General features: G+C 35.1%; 1 long non-coding RNA gene and 1 pseudogene across 1 annotated transcript; both read right to left on the reverse strand.

Annotated features, from left to right (window-relative positions):
* Nucleotides 1–1536: 1536 nt before the first annotated feature.
* LOC120170074 lies at nt 1537–21240 on the reverse strand (annotated as a pseudogene).
* Nucleotides 21241–23631: 2391 nt separating this feature from the next.
* On the reverse strand, nt 23632–24652 carry LOC120170153. Its single transcript, XR_005520734.1, has 3 exons — nt 24496–24652; nt 24360–24406; nt 23632–23851 (listed from the first exon to the last, which is right to left on the reverse strand). It is a non-coding gene; the product is annotated as an uncharacterized LOC120170153 (long non-coding RNA).

The following is a 24652-nucleotide window of genomic DNA, read 5'->3' on the forward strand; positions in this document are numbered from 1 at the left end:
CCTTTTGACATCTCATCATATGAGGTATGCATCAAAGGAAAACAACATAGACAAAGCTTCGAAGTTGGCAGATCCTGGCGAGCCTGAAGAACGTTGGAAGTTGTGCACACCGACATAGCTGGTCCTTTTGACATCTCATCACTTTGAGGTAATAGGTACTACTTAACTTTTATTGATGATTTTAACAGAAAAAATTAGGTCTATATTTTGAAATAAAAATGAGAAGCGTTAGAGAAATTGAAAGAATCAAAATTAATGACAAAAAACCAAAGTGATCAATATTTGAAGATACTCATATAAGATATAAAATCAACCTAACCATGCTATTCAATAATCTTGCAGCAAGTTTCCGGAAAAATAATAATCTTGCAGCAAAGTTCAATTAAATGAATAAAATTCAATACAAACATCATTGGGATTTTCTATTATAATCAATTATGAATACAAATGAAGGAATCAAATTTGAGAATTGAGCTAGACTTTCTCTGTAAACATGAATATTTATATACCACGAATGCACATGAATGAATTAATTAAAATAAATAAGAGTGAATTGAAAACAAGGGGGAAATGTGAAATTTAGGATGAAATACCTTTTAGGGTAATGTATCTTTCGAAAATTGCAAACGAGGGTTTAGGATTGAAGCAGAAAGTGATGATACATTGAAGGAAATGGAAAACCCTAATCTGTGACTAGATTTGAAGTTATATTACACCATGAAAATCACTATCGGCAGAGAAATTATGGTATTAATAAATAAAAGTATATAAATAATATTATTTGATAAGTAATAAAAACAATTATTGCAATATGGCGCTTTATTACTATAATTAGTATATAACTGTATAAAATAAAATAAAATAATATAATATACAATGAGTAAAATAGGAGAGATTTTAAAGTTCCGTTACAAAATTTATAATTTATCCTAAAAAGTATCAAATTGAATTTAAAATCGAATCAAATCCTCTTACACTCTAATCAAATATAATTAGAAAGTTTTATTTTCAAATCAGATTTAGATGATTGAAAGATCCAACCTAACCATAACTTTGCATTCTAAGTGTAACATTCACTTTTGATTTTCTTGGTTCACAAAGATATTAGGGTAAACTACACCCTCCAACTATCACACTTATTCTAATTTAGTCATTTAATTATTAAATTTTTAAAAATCATATCTAATATTATGTTTCAATTTTATTTTGATAACCAATCGTTTAAAAAATAACAGAATTGCCTAACATGGCATTTAAAAAAAAAATCAATGATGATATATTATTACCTAATGATGACATAGTATTTATTAATTTTTTAATGACATTATAAAATAAAACCAAAACTTATAGTTAAATATGATTTTGAAACAAAAATAATTAACAAAAACAAACCAATTTGGAATATGATTTTGGTATGACATTTGAAAAATAAAAAAGAAATTGCATACTGTGTTCAAAATATTTTTATGAAACATTTAGGCCATTTTGACATTTAGCAGGCCGCACATTTTAGGCACCAAAATAGCGAGAGAGAAAGAGAGACTAATAGGAAATGACTGAATTACCAACAAAAACTAACTACAACATCAGAAGAGCTCCCTCGCCGAGCACCAATGGCATCTCCGTCGTCGAGTGAATGCAAGTATCTGTCAAGAATCGAGTGAACCCTACTACAGCCAGCTTTGTTCCAAGAGGGTGAACGTCGATATCAAACCAAGACCAACACACTAAAAGTCGGACATTTCAGGACAGTCGGATGCCCTATGCCCGGGTCACCCACAGTTGAAACATGAACCTCCAAAGTTTCAGCTCGAGTTGAGACTTAAGAGAGTGGTCAACCTCGAATCATATACAAGATGCCCAAGTAACATATATCGATTCAGGTAATCATAGTTGAATTATCATCATATCAGATGATTGAAGATAGGATTATCATAAGTGAATATAATGCCTGTCGTGGGAGGGTGATCTCTTTGATTTGCTCAGCTGATGACTCTAAAACTTCTTCCATAGATAGAGGACTAATGAACTCAAACCTACATCCAACATCACGCTCGAGAGATTTGACAGTTCACCTTTGGCTGTTAGTATACATTAAAATTGCGGAACCTTCCTTCCCTGCACTTCCGGTTCGTCCAGAGCGATGCACAAAAGTCTCCGCATCATTGGGAAGCTTTTAGTGGATAATCTGAAGAAAAGAGTAGTAAGTGACAGAGTTTTCTCAATATGGCATTTAGAAAGCACAATCTACTCAAAATGTCACCTTCCAAGCTTAAGAAGCTAATTTTGCCAATAGAATCAAAGGAAAAAAAAAAAGTGGGAAAAGCAACAATCAAATGGATCATAAAGTAGCAATGGCCCAAAAAGAATGCTAGAGTTGCCAACATACCAGATCAACATTTGGGATATCAAATCCACAAGCCGCAACATAAGTGGCAACAAGCACAGTAAATTTTCCCTCCCTTCGCATAAACCTGAAGATAATGTACAGATTCCGTTTTTGAGTTACATCGGTTATAAAGAAATTTAAATGGTGTTAAAATATCGTAGCGCAACAACATTGTAAACATGTTAGAGAGACAAAATGGTAAAACAAAATCCTCGAAGAAAAGTTTACAACACAAATTACAAGATAGGCACCTACTTGATTCAATAAAGGCATGAACCAATAAGATATATGGGGATACTTAATATTTGGAAGTTGGTTTATAGAAAAACTTAAACAAACCCAGTAGGCAAACCAAGATACTTGTGGCATAATGCAAATGTAAAACCACCAAGGTATTAACTAAAGAGGCTTTGAGGACAAAAGGACCAAAGTAAGAATAACAATTCAACATTCAAATTATATTCCATCCTAAAGAATTTTTAAAGGAAAAGTAATGAATCACAACAACTGATGCCACAAAAGCGAGCCAACTGAATAGATGCTACTTGTCGACATCCGTTTTCGCGCTGGGGTTTTGTCTATTTAATTAATATTAATTATATAACTATTATTTTTATTTTTTATTTTTATTTTTATTATTATATTTCTATTTTTTTATTATTTATTATTATTATTTTTGCAAATTTACAAACCCGAAGTGGGCCCAAATATAAAATCAGGAGGCCCAACAAAGCAAATTGGGCCCCAATTACAGTCTGACCCGAATCAAGCTTCAAGCCAAACCCAAGACAAAAGCATACCCGACCCGGTACCCGAGGCCCAAACCGGGCCCAACCCTAACCCTAATCTGTTGGGTTTCAACCCTAAGTATTAGTCGCCCGATTTTCCTTTTTTCAGGGAATCGTTCTTGGGTAAAAAAAGGGAGAAAAGGTTCAGAAAAAAGGAAACAACCAGATTCGAAGAAAAAAAGAGAAAAAAAAAAACAGTGAAGAAGAATCCACCAAACTAAAAAAGGAAAGAAATCAAGAAAAAGAAAGGGCTCTTACCTTGGTTCGAAGCACGACGGGAAGCCAACGGGTCACCGGATTTCAAAATTTCGAAAGGTATAACCTTAGATCTAGGATTTTGGGACGAGTTTTAGACAAAAGTAGCCTTGGATTCGGGTTAAGGGAGAAGAGGGAGATTTTGGGAGAATTTGCCTCCCGAAAACAGTAGCCACCTCCTCCGGCGAGAGGAGCTTGAGAGATTTTTAAATACTCCCTCTCTTTCTCTTAGATCCCTCTCTTTCTCTTAGATTAAAAGAAGATAATGAGAGGGTTTAAGAGTTTAAGCCTTGATTTTAGGCGTTTTATTCCCATCTCGAAACGCTGCCGCTTAGGGGGAGGAGGAGTGTGACCCGCCTTTTAGTGGGAAATATATGCGAGAGGTCCTTTCCCTATTGTAATATTTCATTTTGGTCATCAAACGGAATTCTGATTTCGTTTAATTTGGCCTTTTAACTTTACATGTGTTACATTTTAGTCACTATTTTAATATTGTATGTTTTGGTTTATTTACGTATTTGGTCCTCACTCTAAGTTGTTATTTTTCATTTTGGCTCCTGCATTTTAAAGCCACTTATTTTTGGTCCTTGAATACGTGTGCTATTTATGAGTAGATATTATGTTTCTGAATATTTGCATTGTGATTGTGTAATTTATTACATTTATTTTAGTTTTAAATAGTTTTTTTAGTGTTAATTTCCTTTTTAATGTTTAGATGTTGTCCTTAATTGGTTTGACCCTTAATTTAGCCTTTATTTAAATCCTAATTTAAGTAACTTTAACTTTTAACCTCCATAAGTTACGAATCCCTTTAATTTAGTTAGCTTTGATTTAAAATGTTTTATATTCGGATCTATTAATTGAATATATGTAAATTATCCTAAGTTTAGAGTTTTAAATGTATTTTATATAAAGTAGGCGTATATATTTATTTATTAAATAATAGGTAAAAGTTTTAAGCATTTACACATAACATTTTATATACAGTAAGTGTATATGCTCCATATAGTATGATGTCTACTTTTAATAATATACCCTTTAATTTCATTTCCAATTTCATTTTATTTTCCTTTTTTTAATAATTTGACTCACTTTTCATACCTTTTAAATTTATAATTTTTCTTTCCATGTATTTGCATCAATCTCGTTATTGTATATTGATTTATTATTAAATATGTTTCTTTCCTTAGTTATGTGCATTTGTTTTATTATAATATATATATATAGTAAATGCATTTTTGTTGTGGGGTGCGGCTATTAACGTGTATTTAAGTAAATAACTTTTGAATACGTGTTGACTTTTATGTTAGTGTTTTGTATTAAATGTGATGGATATTTTGAAGTAATGCTAATTATATGCCTATTTATTTAGTATATTAATTAAAAAAACTTTGGTGCATATATAGGGTTTAATTTTGATTAATTTGTATGGTATCCTCATAAGCATTTCTCGACGTGAATTAAAATAATTTGACTAAGGGTAATATTCGTTCATTTTAAGATTATTGTGAAGTGATTGTCTTAACGTATAAGAAAATTACTTTCGATAATTTTAAAATGAAAGTGTATCCCATTAAGAGAAACGAATAAAATTGATTACATTTAAAATTTGGAACCGAGAAGAAAATCATGTTCTTTTATTTAAATTCACCGAGAAAAAATTGTTAGATCAAATCCAAGGTATCGTTTCGATGTATTTAAATAATTGAATATCCTTAATCTCTTTAAAGGGTAGTAAAATAAATAATTAATTACACTTGCTTGATGTATGCTTTTAATTTGCTTTATTTTTGCATGGGGTTTCCAATGAGTTTTCAAAATAATAATATTCGAATCGATATTGAGAATAATAATATCTTTTCATTTCGGTTAGAGTAGTAAATGACTGCTTTAAAGTATGAGAGGTCATTTATTCTCGATTAGAAATAATTCGACATTACCGTTTCTCTTTTATCAATATTGATTTTTAAGACGAAATAGTAATATCTCTTTATTTCAATTGGGGTAATAAATGGCCGTTTTAATGCACGAAAGGTCATTTATTCTCGATTGGAAATAATTAGATATTATCGCTTTCACTCTTAAAATTATTTTGGGTGTTGTTATTTTGAATTAATAATGAGCTTTAGAATGAAATTTTAATATTTCTTTATTTCGATTGGAGTAAGAATCGATTGCTTTAAGGTATGAGAGATCGATTCTTCTTGATATGAAATAATTAAATATTATCATGTTTCGTCCAAAAATTCAAAGAATATTACTTTTAGGTAATCTTAAATTAAATTAGACTCGAACTTGTAAATTCATTGCAAAGACAATTAATTAATCGATCAGGTACCAATTTAGGGCGTTGTGGGGGTGTTAATCCTTTCTCACACGTAACCGACTTCTGAACTCGAATTTTGGTACGCAGACCGCAAGTTTGTTGTTTTAATTAAAATCAATATCTTATTAAAATGACAAATACGTTTTTGGGTCCCCAATCACACCCTAATCAAAGATTGATGGTGACTCCTCGAACCACGTTTTATCATTAACCGGTCATCAAAAAAATTATTTCAAAACGAGGCCCCCTTTTCCCCATCCAAAAAAAATGTTTCGACAGCTAGACGACTCTGCTGGATATATTCTTTTAGAGAGTTAGGCCATTAGTCGACTAAATAATTTTCTTTGCAAATGAAAATTACTAGTTCACTCTCATTTGATTTTTGATCACTTGTGTGGTTTGAATAAAATTTTCACCTGTAATTTAATTAACCACTAAATTGTTGAGGGTTTTGAGTTGTCTGTTTGGTGTTGCTTGCTTTGTGTTAAATTATTTCTCTATCATGTACATTGGAATAACCATCTCTATCATGTCTCTTTCTGTGTGTGTTGAATTCTTTCTCTAGTATTCCAAAAGGAATGATGTAACAAAAGGTGTAATTCTATTTGGAAAATATAAAGAAATACTGAAACCAAGGAGACAAAGTAAGAGAATATAAATTACTTACTGTTATGAGATCACTAAGAATGGTCCGCTTTGAAGTTGCAGTGGCTGATATTGCATAAAGTTTGATCCCTTCAGCAAGCTTTTCATTTTGATCTCCTACCTGTGAAAGGGTGTTGAGTTTTTCAAAATTTATTAACTTTCTCAACAATGTATTACTTCTCCCGGCCTAAAAAAGTGGCTGAGAATGGGGATAGAGAGTAATTTTCACTATTGGCAATCAGAGATATAAAGTTCATCATCATCATCAATAAGGAAACAGAAGTAACATGTCAAAAAACAGCATGTATACACATTGATAAGATATCAGATGAGCTATATAAGGAAACAAGAAATGAACTGAAAACTTGTAATTCTTTATTAACAAGAAGTTGACTTCTCTTGAATTAGAGAGAAGCTATTTATACAGATAAGAATGGTAGCATCTGCTGTTACAACAAACTGTTAACAGCTCAACAACTTAACTGCTACAAGATAACAAACTATTCTAGAACTTTAAACTATTCTAGAACTCACAACATATCCACAAGCACGTGTTCATAACACTAACATTCACCCTGCTTCATTAACTTCTTCAACACTTGCCTCAGTATTATGGCTGCTTCATTAACATTCACCCTCCTTCAACTACCTCTTAGCTGTGTTACCAAGAGTTTCTGTCTGTGCTTGAGAAAAGAAGGGGGAGAGAGTGGCTTTGTTAAAACATCCTCTACCTGCTCATAAGCAGGAATCTCATTAACCTGTAAACGACCATCAGCAATAATTTCTCGAACAAAAAATAAGTCAAGCTTAACATGCTTGAACTTAGAATGCTAAACAGGGTTGGCACAGACCGAAACAATGCTGGAATTATCACACCACAGAGTAGATTTACCATGTGGAACCACACACAACTCCTGAAGCAATGACTCAATCCAAACAATTTCAGCAGCTGCAGAAGCAACACTCCTATACTCGGCTTCAGCTGTAGAACGAGAAACTACTTGCTGCTTGCTTGAGCTCCATGAAATGAGATTTCCACCAAAGAAAATGCAGTAGCCAGTCGTGGAACGCCTATCATCAAGATCGGACCCCCAATCTGCATCAGCAAAACCAGTCAGTGACATACGAGGAGATGCTGTAAACCGAAGACCATAATCAGCCGTTCCTTGAAGATAACGTAAAATCCTCTTAACAGCCTGAAAATGGCTATTGCGAGGTGACTGCATGAACTGGCAAACTTTATTCACTGCAAAGGCAATATCTGGTCGAGTGATTACTATGTACTGAAGAGCTCCTACAATGCTTTTATATTGAGCTGCATCTTCAACGGGTTCACCAGCATCAATCGATAACTTGCAATTGGAGACCATGGGAGTAGGAAGACTCTTGACATCACCAAAACCATGCTTATGCAAAAGCTCACGAATGTATTTTTGTTGAGTCAAAACAAGACCATTGTCATCAGAACACACCTCTATACCAAGAAAGAAATTAAGAGAACCAAGATCCTTTAACGAAAATCGAGAATTCAGTTTTTCAATCACACACTGAACCTCACTAGTATCACTCCCTGTCAAGATGATATCATCTAAATATACAAGCATGTAGACAACACTGCTAGCTGATTTTCGAACAAACAAGGATGAATCAGATTTAGACAAAACGAACTTTTCTGAAACCAGGTATTCTCGAAGGCTCTCAAACCATGCCTGAGGAGCCTGTTTTAAACCATAAATTGCTTTGTGTAGTTTACAAACCAGTTGACTGCCACCTTGGACAAACCCAGGGGGCTGAGCCATGAAAACCTCTTCCAGCAACATGCCATTTAAAAAGGCATTGTTAATATCTACTTGTCGTAGCAACCATCCTTTTGTCAAGGCAAGAGTGAGTATCACTCGTACAGCTACAGGCTTTACAACTGGACTGAAAACTTCATGAAAATCAATCCCTGGCTGTTGGAGAAAACCCTTTGCCACAAGTCGTGCCTTGTACCGAGACACCGATCCATCAGCATTGCGTTTTACCTTAAAAATCCACTTGCAACTGACAGGTACATGATTCTCAGGAAGAGAAACAAGGGATCAAGTCTTATTGGCAATCAAAGCATCATATTCTTCTTGAGCAGCTTTCTTCCAATGAGGAATCTTCATAGCTTCCTTAATAGACCGAGGTTCTTCATCAAGACATTCAACATGTAAGACACGGGGTTTTCGAATACCGTCCTTGGCCCGGGTAACCATAGGATGTACATTTTGAACTAAAGCAGCCCCATGCGCATTGTCACCCATTGAAGTGGTCTCATGCGCATTATCACGGTCGGCCATTGCTCCAAAAAGCATGTCTCCATGCGCATTGTCATGATCGGCCATTTCTCAAAAAGTCATAGCCCCATGCGCAACATTATGGTCCAGTGGTGCATTATTAAAAGGTATGGCTCCATCATGCGCATTAATAAAAGATATGACCCCATCATGCGCATTATTAAAAGATATGGCCCCATAATGCGCATTATTAATAACATTATATCTTGAATTATGAGTACATGCCCCAATATTGTAATCAGGTATGGCTACACGTGTATCCAATATTTCATCCTCCATGATGGGCATCTCGGCAAAGGGTGTGGTCACAATTCTTTTATTCCTTTGACTATTCGCATGTGTTGAATCATTTCCCACTTGCGCACAGACTGGTTCGGTCACAACGGTATTATCAACATGCGTTGATGGAAACGGCGTGGGACCATCAGCACATGGGCTATTTGTGTTTAAAGAGGCATGCGTTGAATTGAGTTGAACGCATGGAGCATGCGTAGAATCAAAAGGTGGAGTATGTGTTGAAATTTATGGAGAAACATGCGTGAGACCACGTGGGCTGTTTTCGTTTAATGAGTGCAATGATGAAGCATGCATTGGTGGAGCACACATAGACAAAGCTGGTGGAACACACATTGATGGAGCAGATGTTGGTGGAGCACACGTTGATGGAGCAGATGCTGGTGGAGCACACGTTGATGGGGCATATGTTGGTGGAGCATGTGTTGTCTGTGCATCACAAGACATTCAGAGGGATGAAACTCCATGAACACACCATTATCACGAGTAAACTGAGAAACAGATAGCAACTTTTTCTTTATGTTAGGCACATGCAACATATTCTGCAAAATCAAAGGTTTCTTACTAGAACTCAAAAAACCTTGGCCTACATGCATGATTGAAATTCCCTCACCATTACCCATGAGCAAGGAACTACCTCCAGTATAGGTGGTACCTGATTGAAAGACAGACAAATCATTCATTACATGGTGAGTAGCTCCGGTGTCAGGGTACCACAAAGAATCCGCAGACACTGAGGAGCTAGAGCCCGAGGGAGTTAGGACAGTAGCAATGTAGGCTGCTGAACCAGGAGTCAAAGAGGAATGTGATGCACCATGAGAGAAGCGAGAAGCATCTGGAGGAAAACCAGGAGAAGTACCAGGAAAGGGATAGTACGCAGGAGCATACGGCGAAGGAAAATAAAATGGTGTGGGAACAAAGGATGAAGGTGGAGGCATAGAGGTTAAGGTATGAGCATACGGTTGTCTACCAGATTGTACATGCTTGGTAGAATTCTCAGCAAATGATTTTGAATCATTTCCAGTTGATGAATCTGATTCAGACACCCCCGTGTACTCCCTATCAAACCTATGATAGCATTTTTGAACTACATGCCCAAAGCGACCGCACAGCTGGCATTGCGGCCGATTCGAACCTTGATGACGCCCTCGACCTTGACCTCGAGAGTTATTCGTCTAACCACGAGATGTGTGACCCTGTGATGACTCAACGGCAGAATCCAAAGATCCACGAGTATTGACTTCAGTGGCACTGCCTTCTCTAGAACGAACAACAAGGTTAACAGAAATACCCTCGCTCAAGAACACCTTCTATCGAGCTTCACAGTCTAACAACATCTTAGTAAGCACATCAAGAGACAATGCTTCTCGTGATGCAATTGCAATGATGGATTCGAACTCCATTGATAACCCAGCCAACACCACACTGACATATTCTTGTTCAGTAACCACACTCCCGACAGCATTCAACAAGTCACAAATAGACTTGACTTTGGCAAGATATTCTCTTATAGTCAATCCAGACTTGCGTTGAGAATGAAGATTATGCCGGAGAGAAGAGATCTTTGCACTGGAACGAGCACCAAAGAGTCGTGCTATAGTGTTCCATATTGACAAGGCTGTTGTGAGACCAGTCAAATGGGGAAGAACCTCAGTGCTTACGGTGGTTAAAATCCAAGAAGCAAGAAGCGTATCTTGTTGACGATAAGCTGCAAAGCCTGGATTTTCTTCAAGTTGACCAGCTGCATTTGAGAAAAACTCATCAGGTATAGTAGAACCAGCATAAATAAATTTCAACAACCCATAACCATCAATTATCAAAGCTATCTGATGCTTCCAAAGAAGATAGGTGGACTCGGTGAGTTTAACCGTATCATGCTTTGGTATGTGTTGAACACCAAGCATTCCTCACGAAGCTCCCGGACTCAGGGAAGTCGCATTCGGAGACACATCCTCGGGATCAACCGTCAAATCAACCATGATGCCACGAATCACACGAGACTGGAAGCTTAAGCTCGTGCAGCTACTGGAACGGGGAAGAAACATCGGAAGAAACACACCCAGGTATTGGTGACTGATACCATGATAAGATAGCAGATGAGCTATCTAAGGAAACAAGAAATGAACTGAAAACTTGTAATTCTTTATTAACAAGAAGCTGACTTCTCTTGAATTAGAGAGAAACTATTTATACAGATAAGAATGGTAGCATCTGCTGTTACAACAAACTGTTAACAGCTCAACAACTTAACTGCTACAAGATAACAAACTATTCTAGAACTTCAAACTATTCTAGAACTCACAACATATCCACAAGCACGTGTTCATAACACTAACATTCACCCTGCTTCATTAACTTCTTCAGCACTTGCCTCAGCATTATGGCTGCTTCATTAACACACATATCCAATATTACATAGAGATGAAAGTACCAAGTCAATATTCAGAGGATAGTCCAAGTATTTTCTTGCCAACAGCATGCTCTAGAATTAATCCAAGCAGGCATTGTTGCAGAGAAAACATGCTCTGCCTCTTTGATGGGAGATTTTCTAGAATTTCTTCGACGTCCTCCTCAAACCCAACAACAAGCATCTGATCAGCTTCATCAAGGACCGGATATTCAACTTCCCCCAATTTTTGGTCGTTACTTTCTATAAGATCAATGATTCGACCAGGAGTCTCAACCACTACATCAACCCCGCGGGAAAGTGCACTTCGCTGTATAGTATAAGAAACCCTTCCATAAACACAAACCGTGTTCAAATAAGACGCCGACTCTTTAATTTCTTTCTCCACTTGCTTCGCTAACTCCCGAGTAGGAACCAGGACCAAAACTCTTGGAAACTGACCAGACATCCTAAAAGGAGCGAAACAGAAATGAGAAAACATTAAGTATAGCAACGATATCGCAAATGAAGGACTGCGATATATGGTATGCTACCTCCTTGTACTTTCGGCTTCATCTTCAGTAAGACGTTTAATTATGGGGATGCCAAAGGCTAATGTCTTTCCAGTTCCAGTCTTTGCACGAGCAATGATGTCTCGACCTTCAAGTGCCGGTACCAAGACAGCTCTTTGTATCAATGAATGTATATATAATATTAAGTACTTTGAGTATTAGCAAGATAAACATTAATTGTTCGTAGTTATTACTTATAACCAAAACAATGCCAGACCCAGCATAAATATTAGAAAGAAAATAAGAATAAGCATAGCACGAGCACATTTTAAACGATAACTTTGTATTGCACAAGACAAGCATTGCTAGAGTGTAAATAAACAGATCGTTCTACTAATTGTTAGTCAACAGTTCCTATAAGATTAGTTTATGTTCATTTACTAATAAACAAATATGAACAAAATTTGTATATTCTGGTTTATGTTCACGAACAAGCATGATTATTGGCCGGTTTGTCAACTTGTTGATAAGCTCATTTATTGGTTCATTCATAGGCTACTTTATAAGCTTTGTTCGTTAAAACTAGATTAATTTACACCCATAAGCATTGCATATAAAAAAAATTTATCATCAAAATCATCAAAAACACACGATGAATGGAAAAAAATGAAAAGAAATTTGACATGAATAGGGAAAAGGTGAGTGATGCCACGCTTGAGAAGGGTATCGACCAGTCGTTGAGGCAAACCCAGCTTGGAAAGGTCAAGTTCATTGCCGTTGATGGACGAAGACTCCTCCTCAGCCTCGGAGTCGTAAACGTCGTCGTCTTGGTGGAGAGAGACCCTCAAAGGCTTGTTAAATTTTATATTTATATATTTTTAAACCAAATCTAATATTTCTTTTTTATTCACATTTTTAATTTAATAATTAAATGTAAATTAAGTGATTTTAATTTAATTAAAAAATGGAATGTATAGAAAATATAAATGATTTAATTTATATTTAAATGAATAAATCAATTATATTTTCTGCATATTTTATTTGTATTGTATAAATAATATTTAAAATATATTTATATTTTAATAAAAATATTTAAATGTATGAATATAAATATATTAAATATATTTAAATATTTAAATGTATGAATCATTTATATTTTTATACATTAAAAAAATTATTAATTAAATTAAAAACACTTAATTTAAGATTATATATAAAAATATATGAATCTTAAATTCAATTTTTTCTTTTAATTTTGTATAAATTAGTATTTAATATATATATATATATATATATAAACTCTTTCCAACTTTCATGCAAATGTAAGATTTAATTTAGTGGTTTAGTGTTTCTAAGTTTTTTTATTTAGCCTAGGTTTGAATCTCTTCATGTCCATTTTTCTTTCCTTTTTCTGACATTAACTATAATACAAAAAATATATATATACTATTGTGTAAACTATAAATCAAAAGTTGGGGCTAGCTCAGTGGCTAAGGTATGCTCTCCCCGCACTCGCCTCATGAAGCAGGTTTGAATCCCCTTATGCCATTTTCGATTCCCTTTCTTTGTTATAAGTTTTACCTCCAACCAAATGGTGCCATATGGCACCATTTGAGCGATAGAAAATAATTAAATAAATTTAAAACATAAAAACCCATTTAATAAAATGGTGACATGTTGACATGTGTCACAATTTGATTAGAAAATTAAATTTATTAAATTAAATTAAAATTAGTACCAAATTGATAGAGTGTACAACTATTGAGGACCAAATATATAATTATGTCAATTTTATTAACGGATACGTCACCACCTCCATTAAAAATTAACAGTTGGTGACTTGATTGAAACATTTAAATAGTTGGATAGTATGTTTGATAATTCATTTATTTATTTCTGAAGGTGTTCATGTTCGGTTCATATTCATTTAAATTTTTAATTGTAGACACTAATTTTCCGCAGCACGAACCGCACAACCGATCGATTTTCACGGCACCATCAAAGTCGTGTTTCAACAGGACTCCTCACAACCCGTACACCGGATTTCTCGACAATAACACAACAACCAAATCAGTTTTTGAGTCCAAATAGGACTCTAAATCTACCAAAAACTAGGGGTTCATCAAGCTATAATTAAAGTAAAAAATCACACAGAATGGGAGAGGACATTCGGAAATTACTAGGGGAACACACGAATCATACACACGATTACTAGACAAAATACACACAGAGGAACATCGGAAAGAAAAAGGAAAAAGAAGAGTTTACCTTCGTGCCTCCACCAACAGCTGCTCCGGTGACCAGAAGGAAGATCGAAGGCAAGAAAACCGAATCGTTTCGGCCTTGATTCGTCAACATCGGCTCGTTTTCTTCAAAATAAAACCCCAGATCTGTACTGAGGAAGGAAAAATGCGTCGATTGGTGGTCGTCTCGTCCCCTTTGTCGCCGACGAGCGGTGGTTGACGGCAGTCAAAGTACGATGACGAACGGCGATCGACGACGTTGAACATCGACGCGCGGTGGTGGACTGTGACCAGCGACGAGCATCACGGTGATTCCATGGCCGACCTCTGTATATTGAAGCCAAGCAGAGAGAGAGAGCTCTCGGTTTTCATGTCGTGTAGACTGCAGAGAGGAATAATGAACCAAATTTACATTTGGTTTCACTATTATCGGAGAAAAAAGGTCACGTGTAATCCATTGCCCTTGGAATTTTCAAGAGCAAATTATTATCTTGGCTCTTCAAGGTTCTCACTTATTCCATTGTAACCATTTTTTTTGCATGAAAAATTATTTTAATCATTCTAGCTTGGGTCCCTAACTTTTTATTTTTACTTTTTCTGTTCATTTTTAATACCAATTTAACCCATTAAGTTTAATTTGTTTCAATTTGATCCTCTAAGTTTTTATTTTATTTTTATTTTATTTTTTAATGATTTTTGTTCTTTCTTCATATTTTTCTTTATTTTATTGCTTAAAAAATTTAACTTTTTTAAACAATTTTCTAATTATTATTATTATTATTATTATTATTTTGTGTTCTTTGATTTTTTTTTATTTTTATTTATTCTATTTTTTATTTTATTCTTTTCTTTTGACTTTTTTTAATTTATTTATTTTTTATTTTTTAATTTATTTTCTTTTCCTCTTGACTTATTATTTATTTATTATTTTATATATTTATTTTATTTATTTATTTATTTTATTTATTTTATTTATTTATTTATTTCTTTTTTGTCTAACATTTTCGATTTTTTTAGAAAAATTCCAATAAATCAAAGGTAAGTAATTCGAATCGAATGTTTTAAATTTCAATTTATTTCTTAATTTTCGCAATTAAAAACAACCGACAAATTAATTGGTACCGAAAGGGCGGTTCAAGGGTGCTACTCCTTCCTTGACCGTAACCGACTCCCGAAACCGACACATTTATGGTAAAACGCAGATCAGGTAAGATGATGTCTGATTCACCTAAACGTTTTAAAGTGATCGGTGGTGACTCTAACCCAATCAATTCAGGCCGAATCCCAATTCCGGGCCCAACCGAAAGACGGCCGCGACAGCTTGGTGAATCTGCTAGGGACATGTAAGTGAGTTAGGCCAGATTTAATTTTCGGTTGTCTTATTATGCGAAAATAGTAAATTTAAATTTAAATTTATTTATTCGATTCCAATTATTTACCTTTGATTATTTTTCAAATAAATAGTTGTACTGACATTTTTTCAATGATTTCAGATTTTTGAAAAGTTTCTATCTCTGGCTCTATATCCGAGCTCCGAACCTTTTTTTAAGTGGGAGTAAAAGCGACGCCTTCGTGAGAATTTATTCTCCGCACAGGCCTAGCAAGTAACCTTCGGGATTCATATACCTTATGTCTTCGTTTGAATTTATTCACCGCACAGACATAAGAGAATGTATCCTCTCGAGTTTAACTTAGTCCACATGAGCATGTAATGAGCTTAGGTCTAAGGGTCTGGCAAGCCCAAGGGGGCGCCAACAAGGAGAACTCGAGTACCTTTTTTAGAACCTAAATCGGGAGAATACAGGGAATTAGAGCCCACCCCAAAATCTCATTTCAAACCCTAGGCTGTTTTATTATTATTTCCTGCTTTATTTCCTGTTCAAAGCATGTGAACTAGAAAGTTATGCGGTTAGGACTTGTTCAAAATTAGCATGCGGGATAGAGATCATGTTTGGGTAGGAATAATAAACATGTGGGGTAGGACTTTTCATTTTCATCATTTTTTTTTATCCTTATCTCACTAACTTTTTCCTTTCATTTTAGTTCTGTTTCATTTTTTATCATTTACATCATTCGAAAGAGGTGTTGATCCACCAAAAATGCGTTCGTTAAACGTAAATAATCTGCATTAATGGGTAAAGGGTTATAATACAAGAGATAAAAAGCTCAGAAGTCCAGCTATGGTCAAAGAATATTCAGGAAGGGTTCGGAATTTACGCCGAGCACACCAAATGTCAACTTTTTGAGTTGGCAAAATTTGCAGGGGCATACAAGAAAAAGGTTATTGACCTGGAGAATCCCTTCAAAGACAACAAGAACAAGATGAAGACACCCTAGCTAAGCTAGAGACCACTGTTGACGAATTCAAGAAACCAACAGATAAACTTCGAATAATTCCTATCGATGGAGAGCTTTAATGGCGCTTTCGTTGGGAGTAGGCTCAGTAGAGAGTGAAAGCCGGAGATGCAGTCATTCGAGACTTTTTGGAGCAAGTGGCTTTTCACTTGCACATTTTAGCCAAAGAAGTCGGAGCGATTCAACAAGGTATTCAACTAGTAATAGGAGAATGTGGAAGACAAATCAACCTGTCAGAAGCAGTTTGAGATCTGGAAGAATATACATTTAAAATGTTTTTTGTCTCTTAAGAAGTGATACTTTTGTCCCCAATATGGATTATTTATATTAACAGATGCATTTTTTGGATCAATGCCTCGAACATTTCATGCATCATGCATTATTGCATATTTCACATAATTTTCTCTTTTTTTCACTACATTCACATTACCTAATAAGAGATGTCTCATAAAAAAAGGGGAACAAACACCGGGTTTACCTCCACAAGCTTCGGACATGTGTCATCCTCACAACACCCGTGCAAAGGAAAATGAAGGCTAAGATTGCTCAACTTGAAGAGAACACAAGTCAAAATCAATGAAATACCTTGGATTTTATCACTAGGAACCAAGACTCATTTGTTGACCAGATTATTTCAAGGTTGTCTGGCCTGAATCAAATGGATGCTCCCGGGACAGGGGTATCCTAATGAGGCTTTATTCAATTTTGTAGCATCCTGTTTGGACTTGTTTTTTGAACTTTCTCATATTTTGGGTGTAACTTGTTTTTGAACTTTTCTTTTTGAACCTTTAAATAAATTTTTGTTACTTTAAAGATGGTGAACAATGAATCAAATTTGCAAACTTGCAATTCTTTGAATATCAACTGAATTAAAAAACTCTGTAAATGATTCAAAGTTACAGATATTTGACAAAGTGACAAAACAAGGACGTTACCCCGAAAGGCCCAAACACCATACATTTCTGATATAGCCTTCTCCTCTCATAAAAGAATGAAAAGAGGCTTGGTATTTAGATGTGCATAGGTGCGAACAACATGGGGCATCTTTTGCATATGGAATTTCTATACTTTTTGTTTAAGACGTTCAGTGATGATAATGATCTTCACAGATGGAATAGTTGAGTAAGCAAATCTAGTTTAGGTCAGTTGTTTGGAAATTGAACTCTAAAGATGAGATTCCTTGAGTTTCAAAAACACCTAGACTATAACAGGTTTTTCTTGACAAATTTAAGAAATTGGACCCGTATACCCAGATTATAATATTATATATATACAATAAAGCTTGAGCTATCCCTCTAAAGCAATTGGTTAAACGCCCCGGCTTTATGGATAATATTCAGCTAGCCTGATAAAGGTGATTATAATATACAATAAAGCTTGAGTTGTCCCTCTAGAGCAATTGGTTAAACGCCCCGGATTTATGGATAATATTCAGCTAGCCTGATAAAGGTGATTATAATATCTATATAATGATATTAAGCTATCCCTCTAGAGAAATTGGTTAAACGCCCCGGCTTTATGGATTCAGCTAGCCAGATAATGGCAAATTTAAATAAGGAGTTTCGGTAAAAATGGACTAAGGGATTTAAGGAACGCCTGTTATAGTCAAATTCACACGAGCACTCAAGAATTTCATTTTTAGACCGATATTTATGCACTACCTTTGTTAGAAGAGCCTACGAAGCTTGAACAAATGGAAGATTTCAGAGAACCGAAATAGAAGGTCTAGTAATTGATAATACTAGTTGCATCATTTTGTCCGCATCCAATTAAAATGCCAAGCCAAAGAAAAAGCATGTTGCAATAACCGAAAAAATGACATTTTTTATGGCTGAAACCTTAGGTCAACCTAAAGCCAACTCATCCACTTGAATATTTGTCAAAGAGCTATAACTCTGAAAGCATTAAAAGAGCTATTAATTCCTTTGATATTCTTTGAACTCATGTTTATAATTTGATTCAATTTGATTGCGAGCCTGAATTAAGGGGCAATGTTTTACAGAATTCTTCTATTTTCATATCCTTTTTTCCCTCCTAAATAAGAAAAAGGAGAAAAACATTTTCAAACAGGACAATCTCAAATATGAAAGGCTGCAACCCGAGAAGAAAATGGGGCATGATCGATTCCAAGGATCAGACCGGCAGACAAAGCACGAGACTCCGTCCAAGACTAATTCATATTGCATGCATCTTAGACATACTTAAGAGCATTACATTTATCATTTTTCACATACATAATTTTTTCAGAGTCAAGTTTCGACTTCAAGACGAAAGATACTCGATTCGAAAGCTCCTCTAAAGATCGATGGTGGTTGCTTGACTCAGCATCGAGAAGCTACACCTCAACCAATTTTGACGTATTGAAAGATCGACAGATCTCAAAATCAATTTCAGATGGGTTTGAGAGCTAATTCAGAACGAATCCAGCTTAACTCAATAACGAGTAGCAGGTTTCCAGTTAACATTTTCAAGCCAGATTTCTATTCCACGACAGAAGATATTTGGCTGACAGAATTTATCAGTAGGCTTTTCCGTGAAGGGGAGTCATCCAAAAATCATATCACTTGGTTCAGACCCGCTCAGAGGAACCACCTGAAGAATTATGACTGGCTTAGACCCGTGAAGGGAAGCCATTTTTTTTAAAGAAACTATTGGCAGCATAACTCAAGGCTAGAAGGGTTATCTACCAACAAAAGACCTTCGAGTTCGACTACGCTCAACTCAAAGGAACATCATTTGCACCATAGCTCAAGGCAAGGGCTATTTGCCAAGGAAAGACCTTCGAGTTCGACTACGGTCAGCTCCAAGGCACATCATTTACAGCATAACTCAAGGCTAAAAGGGCTATCTGCCACCAAACGACATTCGAATTTGACTACGCTCAGCTCTCAGGCACATCATTTGCAGCATAACTCAAGGCTAGAAGGGTTATCTGCCAACAAAAGACCTTCGAGTTCGACTACGCTCAGGTCCAAGGCACATCATTTGCAGCATAACTCAAGGCTAGAAGGGCTATCTGCCACCAAAAGGCGTTTGAGTTTGACTACGCTCAGCTCCCAGGCACATCATTTGCAGCATCACTCAAGGCTAGAAGAGTTATCTTCTAACAAAAGACCTTCGAGTTCGACTACTCTCAGCTCAAAGGTATATCATTTACAATATAGCTCAAGGCTAAAAGGGCTATCTTCCACCAAAATACCTTCGAGTTAGACTACGCTTAGCTCAAAGGCACATTATTTGCAACATAGATCAAGGCAAGAAGCGTTATTTTCCAACAAAAGACCTTCGAGTTCGACTACGCTCAGCTCAAAGGAATATCATTTGCAGTATAACTCAAGGCTAGAAGGGTTATCTGCCAACCAAAGACCTTCGAGTTCGACTATGCTCAGCTCCAAGGTACATCATTTGCAGCATAACTCAAGGATAGAAGGGCTATCTGCCACCAAAAGACCTTCGAGTTCGACTACACTCAGCTCCAAGGCACATCATTTGCAGCATAAATCAAGGCTAGAAGGGTTATTTACCAACCAATGACCTTTGAGTTCGACAACGCTCAGCTCAAAGGCATATCATTTGCAGCATAACTCAAGGCTAGAAGGGTTATCTGCCAACAAAAGACCTGTGAGTTCGATTACACTCAGCTCAAAGGCACATCATTTACAACATAGCTCAAGGCGAGAAGGACTATCTGTCAACAAAATTGTCGAGTTCGATTCAATTCAGTTCGATGACACATCAATCACACTACTGTCCGGTTGCAATCGAGGTTTTAAAGTCAAGAAGAAGACCTGGGTTAGCCGTGCCTTAGTAACAAGAAACTGTTTTCCAGCAGCATAGCTTAATTCGAGAAAAAATATTTGTCAACGAAGACCCTTCGAGTTCGATTTCATTCAGCTCGAGGGCCTATCAACAACATGATGGAGTCAAGGAACTACTTTCCAATCGAATTTTTAAACCAAGGTCTTTAAACCAAGGAAAAGACTGAAGTAGATCACAATTTGGCAATGAGAAGCCATATTCTGATTCAAATCCCGAATTTCGGTTTCAATTCCATATCATTTCAAGATGGACTCGACTTCGCAACAGAGGGGTCATCCGCAACTCAATTCGACAGGGAGTTATTCTTGATTTATCAGAGTCAATTTTCAACTCCACCGAACGAAAATTCGTGTCTTTTAATCTTTGTCCTATTTTTCATTCCACGAAAAAGGACAAAGAGGTGCAGCTGTAGACACTAATTTTCTGCCACACGAACTGTACAATCGGCTGATTTTCACGGCACCATCAAAGTCGTGTTTCAACAGGACTCCTTACAACCCGTGCACCGGATTTATCGGTAACAACACAACAACCAAATCAATTTTTGAGTCCAAATAGGACTCTAAATCTACCCATAAATAGGGGTTCATCAAGCTATAAATTAAAGTAAAAATCACACAGAATGGGAGAGGACAATTCAGAAATTACCAGGGGAACACACGAATCATACACACGATTACTAGACAAAATACATACAGAGGAACATCGGAAAGAAAAAGGAAAAAGAAGAGTTTACCTTCGTGCCTCCACCAACTGCTACTCCGGTGACCAGAAGGAAGATCGAAGGCAAGAAAGTCAAATCGTTTCGGCCTTGATTCGTCAACATCGGCTCGTTTTCTTCAAAATAAAACCCCAGATCTGTACTGAGGAAGGAAAGACACGTCGATTGGTGGTTATCTCGTCCCATTCGTCGTCAGCGGTGGTGGTTGACGGTAGTCAGAGTACGACGAGGAACGACGATTGAAGACGTTGAACATCGGCGCGCGATGGTGGACTGTAAGCAACGACGAGCATCATGGTGGTTCCATGGCCGACCTCTGAAAATTAAAGCCAAGCCGAGAGAGAGAGCTCTCGGTTTTCATGTCGTGTAGACTGCAGAGAGGAAGAATGAACCAAATTTACATTTGGTTTCACTATTATTGAAGAAAAAAGGTCACATGTAATCCATTGCTCTTGGAATTTTCAAGAGCAAATTATTATCTTGGCCCTTCAAGGTTCTGACTTATTCCATTGTGACCATTTTTTTTGCATGAAAAATTATTTTAATCATTCTGGCTTGGCCCCCTAACTTTTTATTTTTACTTTTGCAGTTAATTTTTAATACCAATTTAACCCATTAAGTTTAATTTGTTTCAATTTGATACTCTAAGTTTTTATTTTATTTTATTATTTTTAATGATTTTTTTTCTTCCTTCATATTTTTCTTTATTTTATTGCTTAAAAATTTAACTTTTTTAAACATTTTTTAATTATTATTATTATTTTTTTGTGTTCTTTGATTTATTTGATTTATTTATTTATTTTATTTATTTATTTATTTTTTATTTTATTTTTTTCTTTTGACTTTTTTTCAATTTATTTAATTTTTATTTGTTATTTTATTTTCTTTTCCTTTTGACTTATTATTTATTTATTTTATATATTTATTTTTTATTTATTTATTTAACATTTATTTAACATTTATTTATCTCTTTCTTTCTTTTTTTTCTAACATTTTCGATTTTTTTAGAAAAATTCCAATAAATCAAAGGTAAGTAATTCGAATCGAATGTTTTAAATTTTAATTTAATTCTTAATTTTCGCAATTAAAGACAACCGACAAATTAATTGGTACCGAAAGGGAGGTTCAAGGGTGCTAATCCTTCCTTGACTGTAACCGACTCCCGAATCCGACACATTTTTGGTAAAACGCAGATCAGATAAGATGGCGTACGATCCAACTAAATATTTTAAAGTGATCGGTGGCGACTCTAACCCAATCAATTCAAGTTAAAACCCAATTACGGGCCCAACCGAAAGACGGTTGTGACATTAATATCATTTTCGTATTCATTTATTTATTTTTGAAGGTATTCATTTTCGTGTATATGTTCATTTTTGTGTATATGTTCACAAACATGTTCATTTTAAGTTTGTTTAGTGTTTATTTAACGTTTGCTTATATGTTCAATTTTTAGTTTTATCTTTTCATCTGCAAACATATGGTCTTTCTCGTGCCTTTCAAATGCAGTCTTTTAACGTGAGTTTTTACATGTTTTTGAATTTTCTAATTATCAATTCTTGCACCTACACGATTAGCTCTTTATATATATATATATATATATACTTTGAACGTGTGATCAAGGATGACACAAAATTTTATGTTTGAGAGATGAATTTATAAAATTTTAAAAGATGATGAACTTATGAAATTTTAGGAGACAAAAATATATTATCAATACAAAAATATAAAAAAAATTAAAATATAAGAGAAATTTCAAATTCAAATAGATCATCAATTGTATTATTGGAAACCTAAATATTTATAAAATTACATTTTTTTAACTGTTAGTACATCCAGGAATGGACCTAGAGAGGGGCAGTCGCCCCCTAAAATTTTAAATTCTTTTATAATAAAAAAATATCATGTCAATATCACTGTAAATTTTTTAATAGTGGATTATCAAAACATAACTAAAATATAACATTATGTATGATTTAAAAAAACAATAGTTAAGTGACCAAAACAGAAATTAAGTAATAGATGGGTGACCGAATATGTAGTTATCCTAAATATATATATAAGTTATATTACTTATAAATGAACCGAGTTTGAACGAACAAGGTTATATTCGTGTTTGTTTATTTATTTTTTAAGGTGTTCATGATCGGTTCATGTTCATTTAAATTTTTAATATCATTTTCGTGTTCATTTATTTATTTTTGAAGGTGTACGCGTTTGATTATTTATTGTTCACGAATGTGTTCGTTTATCTGTTCATGAACATGTTCATTTTGAGTTTGTTTAGTGTTTTTTTAACGTTCGTTTATATTTGTTTATTGTTCGTTTAATCAAGGATGACATAAAATTTTATGTTCGAGGGTGAACTTATAAAATTTTAAAAGATACGAATCTATGAAATTTTAGAAGATTAAAATAGATAACCAATACAAAATAATATATATATATATATATATATATATATATATATATATATATGTGTGTAGACACCCGTTTTTGACCGAACTTAAAAAATATTATTAATATTAATATTATTATATTTATTATTAATAAAATTATTACATGTGCTTGCAGGCCCAGTTCTAGTTACAATTCAGTCCAGATTACAAGTTACAATGCAACAAACTGGATCAAGACCCAAATATAGCCCAATATAATTAGGGTTTCAAAACCCTAAATAACAACCTCCAACAATTGAAACAAGATGCTGCCGCCCGCAACCATCCAGCCGCAACAGTGTACGCTCCAACCGAATGCTTCAGCACCGCCGAGCCAGTTATCATCACCATCGTCATTCCTTACGCCAAATAGCACCCAAAATATAAAAATCAGACCTAGTAAATCCACTAAAACAAATAAAAATTCCAGAATATCTATCATGCCTTACCACAGCCCGAAAATCAGTGGAAAATCCACTGCATAGCAGTTATAAATGGAGTCTCATTCGAAGTAAAGAGGGGAGGAAAGAAAAAACGAGAAATTAGACAGAAAAAAATCACCAACAAGAGGGGGGAGCCATCCGAACAGTTCAGAGAGGAAGTTGATTCGAAAAGGGCAATTTTCAACAACGGGGAGGAATTCTCAACGACAACGGAGCTCAGTCATAAAAAAACAGAAGACCGAGAGGGGTTTCTCTCGTTATAACCAAAAGGAGGGTTCCCCTTAGTGCTTGTAAGCATCGAATTGAAAAAAAAATAATAAAAAGAGAACATTAAGAGGTATTTTGATGCAATCTTTTATTTATTTTCAAGTTTTTCTTTTAGGTGTATTATTTCGAAACTAAAAATTATTTTGAGTCGATTTACCTAGGTTATTCGAACGCAAGTAGAGTCTTGTTGACTCCATTTGTTCTCTGTTCGGTTTCCATCGTTAAGAAAGAAAGGTAAGATTTAGTTTAATAAAACCAAAATAAAATAGAAAAAAGAGGGAGTGATTGTTTACCTTCGAAAGAATAGTTCTCGCCGTTGGGAATGGTTCACCGGAGCTTTAGCTCGTGCATGTCGGGGTTGGGTTCCTTTCCAATTCGTTTAAGAGAGCCGCGTTGAACGTGGGTGAGGGAAAGTGAAGAGTAAAGCGTGAGGTAGGGAAAGTGGAGAGA

The sequence above is a fragment of the Hibiscus syriacus genome, unplaced genomic scaffold (genome assembly GCF_006381635.1).
Source record: "Hibiscus syriacus cultivar Baekdansim isolate YM2019G1 unplaced genomic scaffold, ASM638163v2 tig00111772_pilon, whole genome shotgun sequence".
NCBI classification, from domain to species: Eukaryota; Viridiplantae; Streptophyta; class Magnoliopsida; order Malvales; family Malvaceae; genus Hibiscus; species Hibiscus syriacus.